This window comes from Bos javanicus, chromosome 17 (assembly GCF_032452875.1).
Source record: "Bos javanicus breed banteng chromosome 17, ARS-OSU_banteng_1.0, whole genome shotgun sequence".
Classification (NCBI taxonomy): Eukaryota; Metazoa; Chordata; class Mammalia; order Artiodactyla; family Bovidae; genus Bos; species Bos javanicus.
The window spans coordinates 23,246,170-23,262,803 of NC_083884.1; positions in this window are offsets into that span (position 1 = coordinate 23,246,170).

Here is a 16,634-nt window from a genome sequence, read left to right on the forward strand (position 1 = left end):
CAAAAAATTACTTTTTGAAAAACCTAATTCAATTTTCTGAAATAGTGTAACTTCTCAAATTTGATGATTTGTGTTTCATAGAAGATACCTGCTTCACATACCAAGTGACCAGTACCCTAGGTCTATAATCACAAGGACCTTATCGGACCTACTATGTACTAAGTGGTTGTAATTGATCTGATTCCCTATATACCCTAAATTCTTGTTTGATCCAACCTATGTATTTAATCTAATAAATTAGGCTCATATAAGTGTATATGTATAATTATAGCCTCTATTAGAGTCAATAATCTTAATTTTGTATTGTGAACTAAAATTTTAATAATTGCAGTTTAGGTGATGAGTTAGATACATTAATTTTTGGTGTTATTTAAACTTCATTTATGCAAAAAAGATCTTCAGGACCCAGATAATCACGATGGTGTGATCACTCATCTAGAGCCAGACATCCTGAAATGTAAAGTCAAGTGGGCCTTAGGAAGCATCACTGAGAACAAAGCTAGTGGAGGTGATGGAATTCCAGTTGAGCTATTTCAAATCTTAAAAGATGATGCTGTGAAAGTTCTGCACTCAATATGTCAGCAAATTTGGAAAACTCAACAGTGGCCACAGAACTGGAAAAGGTCAGTTTTCATTTCAATCCCAAAGAAAGGAAATGCCAAAGAATGCTCAAACTACTGCACAATTGCACTCATCTCACATGCTAGTAAAGTAATGTTCAAAATTCTCCAAGCCAGGCTTCAGCAGTACGTGAACCATGAACTTTCAGATGTTCAAGCTGCTTTTAGAAAAGGCAGAGGAACCAGAGATCAAATTGCTAATATCCACTGGATTATCAAAAAAGCAAGAGAGTTCCATAAAAACTACTTTTGCTTTATTGACTATGCCAAGGCCTTTGACTGTGTAGATCATAATAAATTGTGGAAAATTCTGAAAGAGATGGTAATACCAGACCACCTGACCTGCCTCTTGAGAAACCTGTGTGCAGGTCAGGAAGCAGCAGTTAGAACTGGACATGGTTGCAAATAGGAAAAGAAGTACGTCAAGTCTGTATATTTTCACTCTGCTTATTTAACTTATATGCAGAGTACACATGAGAAACACTGGGCTGGAAGAAGCACAAGCTGGAATCAAGATTGCCGGGAGAAATATCAATAACCTCAGATATGCAGATGACACCACCCTTATGGCAGAAAGTGAAGAGGAACCAAAGAGAGTCGCTTGATGAAAGTAAAAAAGCAGAGTGAAAAAGTTGGCTTAAAGCTCAACATTCAGAAAACAAAGATCATGGCATCCGGTCCCATCACTTCATTGGAAATAGATGGGGAAACCGTGGAAACAGTGTCAGACTTTATTTTTGGGGGCTCCAAAATCACTGCAGATGGTGACTGCAGCCATGAAATTAAACGACGCTTACTCCTTGGAAGGAATGTTATGACCAACCTAGACAGCATATTCAAAAGCAGACATTACTTTGCCAACAAATGTCCGTCTAGTCAAGGCTATGGTTTTTCCAGTGGTCATGTATTTATGTGAGAGTTGTACTGTGAAGAAAGCTGAGTGCTGAATAATTGATGCTTTTGAACTGTGGTGTTGGAGAAGACTCTTGAGAGTCCCTTGGACTGTAAGGAGATCCAACCAGTCCATCGTAAAGGAAATCAGTCCTATGTGTTCACTGGAAGGACTGCTGTTGAAGCTGAAACTCCAATATTTTGGCCACCTGGTGAGGAGAGCTGACTCATTTGAAAAGACCCTGATGCTGGGAAAGATTGAGGGCAGGAGAAGGGGATGACAGAGGATGAAATGGTTGGATGGCATCAACGACTTAATGGACATGAGTTTGGTTAAATTCTGGGTGTTGTTGACAGACAGGGAGGCGTGGCATGCTCTGGTTCATGGAGTTGCAAAGAGTTGGATATGACTGAGTCACTGATTAAACTGAACTGAAACTTCACTTGATAGTTCACTTATCTTAGTTATTCTTCATCTCTGGTTGCTCTTTATATTTTCTAACTCTTTGTTGAAAACTTCTAACCTCTGTCTGTGCACCCATTGTCCTCCTGAGTTGTTTCATAATCCTTATGATAATCACTCTTAACTCTTTCTCAAGTAGATTGCCTGTCTCCACTTCACTTAGTTCTTCTTCTGAGGTTTTATCTTGTTCCTTCATCTGAAACATATCCCTCTGTTACTTCATTTTGTCTTAGTTTCTATTTGTATTTTTATGTACATGGTAAATTTGTTATGATTTTAAAGCTTGGAGAAGTGGACTTCTTTAGGAGACATCATATGTGTCCTAGTAGCACACACCCCTGTCGTCACCCAAGCTCTAGATTCTAGGTGTTCCCTCTCACAGGGTTGTGTAGGTCCTGATGTGGTGGTGGGCTATCCATGTGGGTGGTTTGTTAGGCTTCTAGTCTGGTCTGTTGCCCTGTGTGGATGCTGCTTGCTGCTCTTTATTGGAGTCTGGCTATAAGGATTCTGGTTGAAGAATCCCTGGGGGACCTCAGGGCTAGTGTTGGCTAACTGGTGGGTAGAGTTCCAGGGTCTTGAAGCTTCTGGAGCTGTTGCCCATTCACTGACAGATGAAGCTAAACCTGGCTGTAGAGCTGGCCCACAGGCAGAAGAGATAGTTCCTAGAGTCCGGCTTCAGGGCCAGGGATCCCAGAGTTTGTTTCAGATAGTTTGTGGTAAGGTGAGGTTCAAGACAGTTGGGTGTGGGATCCAGGGTGTTCTGAATGTTGCATTGGCCTGCTAGTGGGCTGGCCCCAGGCCCCACTGGTCCTAGGGTGGAGTCTGGCCTGTGTTGCATGATCATAGCTTTCTTTCTGGTGTCTTGCCCCTTGGTGGATGAGGCTGGTCTAGTGGTTTGGTCTCTCTTCTTGGTGGGAGGGGCTCATGCCTGTCCTATGGTGGGTGGGTCTGGGTCTTGGCCCTCTGGTAGACTGGGCCATGGTCTAGGAGTGAGCCCAGAGCCAGTGATGGGCTCTTCCATCTTTAGGCAGCCTGTTCGCTGATGGGTAAGACTGTGTTCCTACCTAGTTAGTTGTTTGGCCTGAGGTGTCCCAGTACCATAACTTGCAGGCTGTTTGGTGGGGCCTGGTCTTGGGCTAATGAACCAAAATGTCAGCTGCCGCTGAAGCTCCCTAATATGTGTCTGCATTTCAGGGTGAGCCATAGCTGCTTCCCGCTCCCTCTTTAGAGAGTCTCCAAGACCAGAAGGTAGATCTGGCCTAGACTCCTATCAAATTACTTCTTTTGCCCTCTGTCTAGTACAAATGTTTGAATGGATATTTGTAGAAGGAATAATAATGTTATATTTTGAGCTTTTGGAAGCTTAAATTTCTAGAGAATATAAATATGGAAACATCGAGTAGTAATGGGAAAGAGTTTTGAGGCCTCAGTTCAGTTCAGTCTCTCAGTCGTGTCCAACTCTTTGCGACCCCATGAACAGCAGCACGCCAGGCCTCCCTGTCCATCACCAACTCCTGGAGTTCACCCAAACTCATGTCCATTGAGTCAGTGATGCCATCCAGCCATCTCATCCTCTGTCGTCCCCTTCTCCTCCTGGCCCCAATTCCTCCCAGTATCAGTCTTTTCCAATGAGTCAACTCTTTGCATGAGGTGGCCAAAGTACTGGAGTTTCAGCTTTAGCATCAGTCCTTCCAATGAACACCCAGGACTGATCTCCTTTAGAATGGACTGGTTGGATCTCCTTGCAGTCCAATGGACTCTTAAGAGTCTTCTTCAACACCACAGTTCAAAAGCATCAATTCTTTGCTGCTCAGCTTTCTTCACAGTCCAACTTTCACATCCGTACATGACCACTGGAAAAACCATAGCCTTGACTAGACGGACCTTTGTTGGCAAAGTAATATCTCTGCTTTTGAATATACTATCTAGGTTGGTCATAACTTTCCTTCCAAGGAGTAAGCGTCTTTTAGGGGAAACTCAAAAAAGGTGGTGATTTTAGAATAAATGACCTACTATGTACATAACTGTTGTGTCACATAAAGTAACTCTAATAATTGTCATGACTAAAAAAAACTACCTTCTATTAAACATGAACTGCCAAATTATCCCCACTGCATAATTATTTTACTTTAACAAAGAATTTTAATTTAAAAACAAGTGGCAGTGTTAAACTTCATCTGAGTCTGGTGTTTGTGTAAAGCAGTGATAGTCAAGAATTGCCCTACCCTTTTGTGTTCTTGTAAACAACCAATAAAAGGACCATCCTACCCTGGCATATTCTGCAAAATAACTGCCCTCACCTTTCAATTAAGCTTTGCTCTTCATCATTCATTATCACTCCCATAAGACTCACTGATAACTCCCTTTTTTAGCTTCTCTATAGACTCCAGTCCTTCATCCTTTTCTTTGAAATGATACTTAATATCAAGAGTGCTTCCTATTGTAATAGCCTGAATAGTTATCTCCTTAATTGTTTGATGCTTTTCATCTTTCACACACTAGACAATCAATAGTGATTAATTTCCATGGAGAGTGATGATCTAGATTTACCTCCTAGTTTACACATTCATTAGCCATGTAATACTCAGAAATTACTTTATTCCTGATGTTCTTACCTGAAAATTAAGCTTGTACCTTGTGTCATGATTAATGTTTTATTTATTTTAAAATTTTAAATGAAATCATCTACCCTAGAGAGCATGCCTAAATATTCCTTAAATGAGGAGCCTGTTATATTCAAGATGGTCTCCTTGGGACAATAAGACAGAAAAATAAGACATTCCCATCCCATCAATTGTGAAAGTTCAAAATCTAAGATTAATCTTTGCTTTTTCTCTTCTTCTTCAACCATTTTCAATAAGTCACCAATCAGGTTGATTCTTCCATTTCTTTTCAGACCTAATGCAACAGTCTTAGTATGGTGCTCATAATTTTTGGTTTAACAAAATAGCCTTCTAACTACTATTTCCACTGGATGAAAACTTCCTCATCATCCCTATATATCTTTACACTTTTCCCAAAGATGATTTTGTTTAACTGACATTATGAATTTGTTAGTCTTCTGCTACATGTTTTATGTCTATTAACATTTAGGAAAATGTTGACATTCCTTAACAAATCAAGACTCTTCATGATCTGGATGATGCTAACATGTTTAGCTTCATTTTTCACTATTTCCATAACCATCTTGCCCACCATTGCAAAATCTAATCAATCACATCCTATGCTGCTCATAGTAAGCCACTCTTAAGCCCCAAAATGCAAGTTTACAACTCTGATTTTCCAAAGGAAGGAAACAATCCTTTTCAATGTCCAGTTGGCTCTAATTTATCCTGAAGTTTTTTCATGGGTAAATTACTCCTTTCCATGTACACACTTACCAGTCTGCACTGTTATCTCTTGTTTCTCCCAATAGACCAAACATGCAGAAAGTAGAGCATTTGCTTTATTTATATTTAAATGTAAAGCACCTAAGTGCTTATCAGAAGGTAGATGCATTCTGTTTGAAGAAAGATATCATGATCTAAAATAACAGGCTAAGCAGAATAAATCTTGATCTGCCTTTCATTAATCAATTATTAGATTATTAAGTTAATTTTTGTCTGAATAAACAATGTTCAGAGAATACCATCAAAACGCTTCACTACACATATGAGTACTATTCACTTTGTAAGAAAACACTCAAATATTTGTTTTCAGTTTTTAGCCTACATACAGAAGCTCCATAAGTTTCAACCTAATTTATGTAAACACAATTATATTCTCTTTGTTTGTCTGTGCTATGTAACAGAAAAGACACCAAATGAATTTCACTGAATGTGGAGGCTGTATTTGATACTGCTTGACTTAAACTATATATTGAATAAATTATTCAAATCCAATTTTTGAATACATGAGTAGAAATACCCATTTATGTCATCAGGGTTGTCCTGAGTGTGGCAACTATTCATTTTACTCATGTTCAGGAACTGTCTATCCTGTGAGGCAGTGTATCATATAGATTCTTAGCAGGCATCTGCTAAGTCCTACAGATTTTTGGCTCAAAGCCCAAATGTCTCATTTACCAGCTCTGTGGCCTCCACAATTTAGTTGCCTTCTTTTTGCTTCTAGTTCCTCATAAAAAAATAATAATAATAATACTTAATGTTTAAAATTACTATGTGGGTTAAATAAAATTATGCTTCTATAGTGCAGATCACCTGCCTGCCACATAGTTGCAATTAAAAAAAATACTTTGTGTTCTATTACAATTTAATCACTAAAGGGATATTGCCTATAAACTTAAATTTTATATAATGGCCAATCTCTTCCACATGGGCTTGGACTTGGTAACATAGTAGCTTTTTTGTACTTGGCTTGGATTGTTCTAGGGTATGGGTATCCTGCAAAAAATCCAGCTCTTGTGTACTATATGCCCTAACGTTAGGACAGAGAGTAATAATATATTTGCACATAGGGAAGATCCCCTGGGGAAGGCAATGGCAATCCACTCCAGCATTCTTGCCTGGAAAATCCCATGGATGGAGTAGCCTGATAGGCTACAGTCCATGGGGTCGATAAGAGTCGGACACGACTTCACTTTCACTTTCACTTTCAATGTCATTATTTCAGTTGAAAAAGAGAACATAGTTCCATGAAGCTAATATTAAGGCAAGAGAGAGTTAATTGAATTCCAAAAATGCTTCTCCGAGAAAATATGAATGACCTGAGATTTCATTTTATGATGAGGAAAGGATTAACATTCCATAGAGAGGTGGGATCATAAGAAATTGAACTGTGATGAGAGGGAGATAGATGAGAAACTATAGGAAGACTAGAGAGGCTAAAGGGAAGAGAGCAAAGGAAAGTGTGGGGCTGCATGAGGTTACAGAAATAAGAAAGAGCCAAAAAATGCCATTTTGGGGGAGGTGTGCCAAGATCAGATTTGATTTATTGGAATGATTAATCTGACTTCACTGTGGAAAATAGATTAGGAAAGTGGCTGGAGGGAATATTGATAACCCCTTTAGGAGGTTATTGCAATAGTCCAGGAAAGGGGTGTTGGTTATTTGGGGACTGGGTCACAGGTACTAAATATGGGAAGAAATGAATAGGTTGAGATATTTAGGAGGCATAAGTTGTTACTTGTTAATGAGTTGTATTTAGAGGGCAAAAGAGAGAACAATCTTAAGTGATGCAGTACAGGGGGCTGGGAAGGGGGGATAATTATGAGAGAGGATACTCAGGTGTGGCATCCTTTTTAAGGTATAAATTTAAGTACTGGTACAATTTTCCCATATATTTAAATAAGGATTAAAATGTGTTCTTGTTATATGAACTTTGGGACATTGGACAAACATTTTCACATAGACAGTAAATTTGATTCCTTTAGGCATGAAGTAAGAAGTTGAAAATCAATTATCTAAAAATGAAAGGAGATGAAATACTTTTGATATACAATCAAAAAGAACCAAGGGGAAAAAGACATTAATTACCTTACAAATAGCATTCAAATATGAATGAAAGATTTGTAAATGTTTGACTTATTCTTTTAATAGTAACTATGCTCATTGTAATCACAATCGTGATCCAGATAACTATTTTTCCTGTTCATTTTTAAGGAGGATTATTTTTACTAAAATGCTATAATGGTTTGAGAAGTAAGTAATCTCAAAGAGTGGAAGACTGCAATTCATCAAAATAGCCTACATATATCATTGCAAAAACATGCAACTCAGATTTATATCTCATGCTAAATATTATATTATATTTGCCTGTTACTCCAGGTGTTTCTTGACTTCCTACTTTTGCATTACAGTCCTCTATAATGAAAAGGACATCTTTTTTGGGTGTTAGTTCTAAAAGGTCTTCATAGAACCGTTCAACTTCAGCTTCTTCAGCATTACTGGTTGGGGCATAGGCTTGAATTACTGTGATATTGAATGGTTTGCCTTGGAAATGAACAGAGATCATTCTGTCGTTTTTGAGATTGCTTCCAAGTACTTCATTTTGGACTCTTTTATTGACCATGAAGGCTACTCCATTTCTTCTAAGGGATTCCTTCCCACAGTAGTAGATATAATGGTCATCTAAGTTAAATTCACCCATTCCAGTCCATTTTAGTTCGCTGATTCCTAGAATGTCAATGTTCACTCTTGCCATCTCCTGTTTGACCACTTCCAATTTGCCTTGATTCATGGACCTGACATTCCAGGTTCCTATGCAATATTGCTCTTTACAGCATCGGACCTTGCTTCTATCGCCAGTCACATCAACACCTGGGTATTGTTTTTGCTTTGGCTCCATTCCTTCATTCTTTCTGGAGTTATTTCTCCACTGATTTCCAGTAGCATATTGTGCACCTACAGACCTGGGGAGTCCCCCTTTCAGTATCCTATCATTTTGCCTTTTCATACTGTTCATGGGATTCTCAAGGAAAGAATACTGAAGTGGTTTGCCATTCCCTTCTTCAGTGGACCACATTCTGTCAGACCTCTCCACCATGACCCGCCCATCTTGGGTGGCCCCACATGGCATGGCTTAGTTTCATTGACTTAAACAAGGCTGTGGTCTGTGTGATCAGATTGGCTAGTTTTTTGTGATTATGGTTTCAGTGTGTCTGCCCTCTGATGCCCTCTTGCAACACCTACCATCTTACTTGGGTTTCTCTTACCTTGGACGTGGGGTATCTCTTCACATCTTCTCCAGCAAAGCACAGCCACTGCTTCTTACCTTGGATGAGATAAATTTGGAAAACTCAGCAGTGGCCACAGGACTGGAAAAGATCAGTTTTCATTCCAATCCCAAAGAAAGGCAATGCCAAAGAATGCTCAAACTACCGCACAATTGCACTCATCTCACACACTAGTAAAGTAATGCTCAAAATTCTCCAAGCCATGCTTCAGCAGTACATGAACCATGAACTTCCAGATGTTCAAGCTGGTTTTAGAAAAGGCAGAGGAACCAGAGATCAAATTGCCAACATCTGCTGGATAATGGAAAAAGCAAGAGAGTTCCAGAAAAACATCTATTTCTGCTTTATTGATTATGCCAAAGCCTTTGACTGTGTGAGTCACAATAAACTGTGGAAAATTCTGAAAAAGAAGGTAATACCAGACCATCTGACCTGCCTCTTGAGAAACCTCTATGCGGGTCATGAAGCAACAGTTAGAACTGGACATGGAACAACAGATTGGTTTCAAATAGGAAAAGGAGTAGGTCAAGGCTGTATATTGTCACCCTGCTTACTTAACTTATATGCAGAGTACATCATGAGAAATGCTGGGCTGGAAGAAGCACAAGATGGAATCAAGATTGCCAGGGGAAAGATCAATAACCTCAAATATGCAGATGACACCACCCTTATGGCAGAAAGTGAAGAGGAACTAAAAAGCCTCTTGATGAAAGTGAAAAAGGAGAGTGAAAAAGTTGGCTTAAAGCTCAACATTCAGAAAAAGAAGATCATGGCATCTGGTCCCATCATTTCATGGGAAATAGATAGGGAAACTGTGGAAACAGTGTCAGACTTTATTTTGGGGGGGGCCCTCCAAAATCACTGCAGATGGTGATTGCAGCCAGAAAATTAAAAGACGCTTACTCCTTGGAAGAAAAGTTATGACCAACCTAGATAGTATATTAGAAAGCAGAGATATTACTTTGCCAACAAAGGTCCATCTAGTCAAGGCTATGGTTTTCCCAGTGGTCAGGTATGGATGTGAGAGTTGGACCGTGAAGAAAGCTGAGCACTGAAGAATTGATGCTTTTGAACTGTGGTTTTAGAGAAGACTCTTGAGAGTCCCTTGGACTGCAAGGAGATCCAACCAGTCCATCCTAAAGGAGATCAGTCCTGGGTGTTCTTTGGAAGGACTGATTTTGAAGCTGAAACTCCAGTACTTTGGCCACCTCATGCGAAGAGCTGACTCACTTGAAAAGACCCTGATGCTGGGAGGGATTGAGGGCAGGAGGAGAAGAGGACGACAGAGGGTGAGATGTTTGGATGGCATCACCGACACAATTGACGTGAGTTTGGGTGGACTCCGGGAGTTGGTGATGGACAGTATGTCCTGGCATGCTGCGATTCATGGGGTCGTAAAGAGTCTGACATGACTGAGTGACTGAACTGAATTGATAACAGTAATATAAATAGGTATTTTGTTGTGATTTTAGAGATTTAAAAAGGACCAACAAGAATTAGATCAATTAGTATTTGTAGTTTTAGATTAATTATTATTACTATTATATTTGCTGCCCCAAACTGAACTTGTGTAATACACAGGCAACCATGTGCTGATACACAGAAGAATTATAAAAAAAAGATCTTCACGACCCAGATATTCACGCTGAAGAATTGAAGAATTGATGCTTTTAAACTGTGGTGTTGGAGAAGACTCTTGAGAGTCCCTTGGACTGCAAGGAGATCTAACCAGTCCATCCTAAAGGAGATCAGTCCTAAATATTCACTGGAAGGACTGATGCTGAAGCTGAAACTCCAATACTTTGGCCACTTGATGTGAAGAACTGACTCATTTGAAATGACCCTGATGCTGGGAATGATTGAAGGCCAGAGGAGAAGGGGACACCAGAGGATGAGATGGTTGGATTGCATCACTGACTCAGTGGAACACAAGTTTGAGTAAACTCTGGGAGTTGCTGATGGACAGGGAGGCCTGGCATGCTGCAGTCCATGGGATTGAAAAAAGGTGGACACGACTGAGCAGCTAAACTGAAGTGAAAAAAAAAAAAAAAAAACAGAAAGTAATTTGTCCTAACTGATAGTTTATAAGGATAACAAAGTCACAACCCTATTGAACCCTTATACATTAATTACTCATCATATTCTCTCCTGCTGAACTTGAAAGAAGCTGTGCTCACAACTTTTCCCATTGCAATTCTGTTAGCAATAACTTTTATTGGAACAGAGTTGATGAGGTTGGAGTCTGTCTTGTTTATCACAAAGAAGGCTGAAAAAATTTTAAGTGCTGTGTAAATTTCATCTTTGCTTAATTGAGTCTTAGAAATTTAATTATATATATTTGAATTTGAATGATTAATGGCAATTTAATGAGAATTTAAATGAATTTTTTGCAAATTTTTCTATTTAGCAGAATAAAGGACACCACACTGACAAAGATCACAGATCTCATCTAAAAGCAGCACTGTAACAGCAAAGGTAGAAACTGTACTCAATTCTATTTGACTTATGTATGAATGTGAAATTTACTTCTTGTTAAGGCTTTGACTAGAGAAGGAGTGGAAGAGCAAGTACACACCCAAAGTGATTCTATAGTATGTCTCTTAGATTGTTCTTTACATTTAGCAATATTGCTTCATGCCAGAGATGTGTAGAGAGTGAATTTGGCAACATTCACCATAGTTCAGGCTAAAGATAGCATATTCAAGCCAAAATGGAAAATTTGCTGTGTTCTAATAAACATGAAGAATATCTATGTTTTTTAAGTTCAGGCTTTTATGACTTTCCCTGGTTGAATTTTATTTAGAGTAATGGGCAAGTTAAATTTACTGCAGATTTAAAGAGAATATAATATAAATGAAATCTAGAACATCTAATTTCATGAAGTCACTCTTCAATATTGTTCTTTCATTTAGTACTCTATGAGTAGATTTTAGGTTAAAGAGAATATTTATTTTTCAGTTTACTTTTTCTTAACAATACTTTTCAGGACTTGGATGAGTTCCAAGAACTTATATTAATTCTAAGTATTTTTAACCATTTTCTATAACTAGATTAAATTTATAAAGGTATCCATTTCTAGTGCCTCATATGTATGTTTAATGAAACACAAATATAGAGGTTGTGTTTCTTTGTGTTCCAGTTACAAAAAACTAAGAATACATGACAGGCTTCCCTTATGGCTCAGCTGGTAAAAGAATCCGCCTGCAACGTGGGAGACCTGGGTTTGATCCCTGGGCTGGAAAGCTCGCCTAGAGAAGGGAAAGGCTACCCACTCCAGTATTCTGGCCTGGAGAATTCCATGTACTGTATAGTTCATGGGGTCGCAAAGAGTCAGACACAACTGAGCAACTTTCACTTTCACTTTCAAGAGTACATGATGTAGGCTAATTGGAGATCATAAAAATTATTTCATAGTATTAGGATTGTAAATCAATAATTTTTTTTTAAACAAGTCTTTCTCAGAACTCTGAATCTAACTTTACTAGACTTCTTTCTCTTTCCCAAGTAAGTTTCCTGCTACTACTGCTAAGTCACTTCAGTTGTGTCCGACTTTGTGCGACCCCATAGACGGCAGCCCACCAGGCTCCCCCGTCCCTGGGATTCTCCAGGCAAGAACACTCGAGTAGGCTGCCATTTCCTTCTCCAATGCATGAAAGTGAGAAGTGAAAGTGAAGTCGCTCAGTCATGTCCAACCCTCAGCGACCCCATAGACTGCAGCCTTCCAGGCTTCTCTGTCCATGGGATTTTCCAGGCAAGAGTACTGGAGTGGGGTGCCATTGCCTTCTCCAAGTAAGTTTAATTGCTAGTAAAGGGAACTTTGAGAGTTTCCACCTTGAACTTCCTTTCCTGTCTTTAAAGTTATATTGTATATTGTTGCTGTTATCATTGTTATCACCATTATTATCATGTTATTACCATTATACTCATGCACTGAAATAATGTGCTTGATGCAAGCACACACATAATGGCCAGAGACTTTTAATCTAGTAGAATAAGAAATACAAATGCAAACTCATTCAAAGCAATATAGCCTATATTTTGTATTAAAAAATAATACTGCTGATAATGTTAACATGTTCACATGAGAACAATTAGGGGTAAAATTGCAACATATGAGCTACTCTCCTTTCCAAAGAACACTGTCCTTTATGAGCAAAAACATATAATACTAATGATATAACAATAATAATAATAATAAATATAAGAAGTCACTATCAATAATAAATGATTGAGTGGGCAGTATTGAATAGCAGAGGGGCTATATTAAGAGGAAATTTGACATGTGTAGAGAAACTCAATGATGAAACTGTATCAAAGAATAAGGAATAATCAACTGGCCTGTATCACTGATTGCCAGAAGCATCATCTGGGAAATTGTAGATCATTCTCTTGTGTATGTGAGTGGCAGGGGCAGAAATGGGAAATAAGCAGGTTATCTCAAGATTAAATGACTCCTATTTCCTTACTCTAGTCCAAGAGGATTTGAAATCCACTGAGGAATGTTGATTGGACCAGAATGGGGCTGAAAGAATGGAGAATCCAGAGAATCAAATTCTTGTGTTTTGTAGTATTTTAAATGAAGAACTGATTGTCCCCACACATTTTTGAATGATTTGATGTAGCTTGTGCTGTTCTATATTGCACAACTCTGAGGGTAAATTTTATGAGTGCATACTGCTGCTGCTGCTAAGTCGCTTCAGCCGTGTCTGACTCTGTGCGACCCCACAGACGGCAGCCCACCAGGCTCCCCGATCCCTGGGATTCTCTAGGCAAGAATACTGGAGTGGGTTGCCATTTCCTTCTCCAATGCATGAAAGTGAAAAGTCAAAGTGAAGTCTCTCAGTCGTGTCCAACTCTTAGCACATAGTAGAATATAAATAGAAAGTACTGCTTTATCTTTGTCATCTTTAATTCTTATAGGAGTGGCAGCCATTCTTCAAAATACACTCCTAGCCCCATATCTAATGTATACTCAGTGATGTTGTAATGGCATTCATAATCAGCCTTCTTAGTTATTAAATGATAATCACTCACTTTCTTCTCTTTTCTTGTGGCTTGAGGGAACCTAATATCAACATCCATGGTGCTGATGCAGGTTAGTCTCATTTTGTGAAAGCTGTTGCTGTAAAGACAGACTGTGCTAGACAAATGCTGCCTTGAAGTTGAGCTAATTTGGTAAAACCAATTTCCAAACCTGTGTTATTGTTAAACTGGAACTGAACTGAATCCTACTGTTCATGGGCTCCTCTTGGCTGTCACCTTTGACCTCGGATGTGGGCAGGAATCCCTTAGAAGAAATGGAGTAGCCATCAGGGTCAACAAAAGAGTCCGAAATGCAGTACTTGGATGCAGTCTCAAAAATGACAGAATGATCTCTGCTTGTTTCCAACTCAAGTCATTCAATATCAGAGTAATCCAAGTATATGCCCTAACCAGTAATGCTGAAGAAGCTGAAGTTGAATGGTTCTATGAAGACCTTTTAGAACTAACACCCCAAAAAGATGTCCTTTTCATTATAGGGGACTGGTATGCAAAAGTAGGAAGTCAAGAAAAACATGGGGTAAGAGGCAAATTTGGCCTTGGAGTACGGAATGAAGCAGGGCAAAGGCTAATAGAGTTTTACCAAGAGAACGCACTGGTCATAGCAAACACCCTCTTCCAACAACATGAGAGAAGACTCTACACATGGACATCACCAGATGATCAACACCGAAATCAGATTGATTATATTCTTTGCAGCCAAAGATGGAGAAGTTCTATGTGTGTGTGAAGTTGCTCAGCCGTGTCTGACTCTTTGCGACCCCATGGACTGTAGCCCGCCAGGCTCCTCTGTCCATGGGATTCTCCAGGCAAGAATACTGGAGTGTGTTGCCATTTCCTTCTTCAGGGGATCTTCCCAACCCAGGGATCTAACCCAAATCTCCTGCATTGCAGGCAGACGCTTTATCCTCTGAGCCACCAGGGAAGCCAAAGATGGAGAAGCTCTATACAGTCAGCAAAAATAATACCGGGAGCTGACTGTGGCTTAGATCATGAACTCCTTATTGCCAAATTCAGATTTAAATTGAACAAAGTTGGGAAAACCACTAGATCATTCAGGTATGACCTAAATCAAATCCCTTATGATTCTACAGTGGAAGTGATAAATAGATTTAAGGGACTAGATCTGATAGAGTACCTGATGAACTATGGACAGAGGTTTGTGACATTGTACAGGAAACAGGGATCAATACCATCCCCATGGAAAAGAAATGCAAAAAAGCAAAATGGCTGTCTGAGGAGGCCTTACAACTAGCTGTGAAAAGAAGAGAAGTGAAAAGCAAAGGAGAAAAGGAAGCATATAAGCATCTGAATGCAGAGTTCCAAAGAATAGCAAGGAGAGATAAGAAAGCCTTCCTCAGTGATCAATGCAAAGAAATAGAGGAAAACAACAGGATGGAAAAGACTAGAGATCTCTTCAAGAAAATTAGAGATACCAAGATATCATGCAAAGATGGGCTCGATAAAGGACAGAAATGGTATGGACCTAACAGAAGCAGAAGATATTAAGAAGAGCTGGCAAGAATACACAGAAGAACTGTACAAAAAAGATCTTCATGACCAAGATAATCACAATGGTGTGATCACTCATCTAGAGCCAGACATCCTGGAATGTGAAGTCAAGTGGGCCTTAGGAAGCATCACTATGAACAAAACTAGCAGAAGTGATGGAATTCCACTTGAGCTATTTCAAATCCTGAAAGATGATGCTGTGAAAGAGCTACACTCAATATGCCAGCAAATTTGGAAAACTCAGCAGTGGCCACAGGACTGGAAAAGATCAATTTTTATTCCAATCCCAAAGAAAGGCAATGCCAAAGAATGCTCAAACTACTGCACAATTGCACTTATCTCACATACTAGTAAAGTAATGCTCAAAATTCTCCAAGCCAGGCTTCAGCAATATGTGAACTGTGACTTCCAGATGTTCAAGCTGGTTTTAGAAAAGGCAGAGGAACCAGAGATCAAATTGCCAACATCTGCTGGATCATGGAAAAAGTAAGAGAGTTCCAGAAAAACATCTATTTCTGCTTTATTGACTATGCCAAAGCCTTTGACTGTGTGGATCACAATAAACTGTGGAAAATTCTGAACGAGATGGGAATACCAGACCACCTGACCTGCCTCTTGAGAAACCTGTATGCAGGTCAGGAAGCAACAGTTAGAACTGGACATAGAACAACAGACTGGTTCCAAATAGGAAAAGGAGTACGTAAAGGCTCTATATTGTCACCCTGCTTATTTAACTTATATGCAGAGTACATCATGAGAAACGCTGGGCTGGAAGAAACACAAGCTGGAATCAAGATTGCTGGGAGAAATATCAATAACCTCAGATATGCAGATGACACCACCCTTATGGCAGAAAGTGAAGAGGAACTAAAAAGAGTCTTGATGAAATGAAAGAGGAGAGTGAAAAAGTTGGCTTAAAGCTCAACATTCAGAAAACAAAGATCATGGCATCTGGTCCCATCACTTCATGGGAAATAGATGGGGACAGTGGAAACAGTGTCAGACTTTATTTTGGGGGCTTCAAAATCACTGCAGATGGTGATTGCAGCCATGAAATTAAAAGACGCTTACTCCTTGGAATGAAAGTTATGACCAACCTAGATAGCATATTTAAAAGCAGAGATATTACTTTGCCAACTAAGGTCCATTTAGTCAAGGCTATCTTTTTTCCAGTGGTCATGTATGGATGTGAGAGTTGGACTGTGAAGAAAGCTGAGCACCGAAGAATTGATGCTTTTGAACTGTGGTGTTGGAGAAGACTCTTGAGAGTCCCTTGGACTGCAAGGAGATCCAACCAGTCCATCCTATAGGAGATCAGTCCTGGGTGTTCATTGGAAGGACTGAAGCTAGAGCTGTAACTCCAATACTTTGGCCACCTCATGCAAAGAGTTGACTCATCAGAAAAGACTCTGATGCTGGGACGGATTGGGGGCAG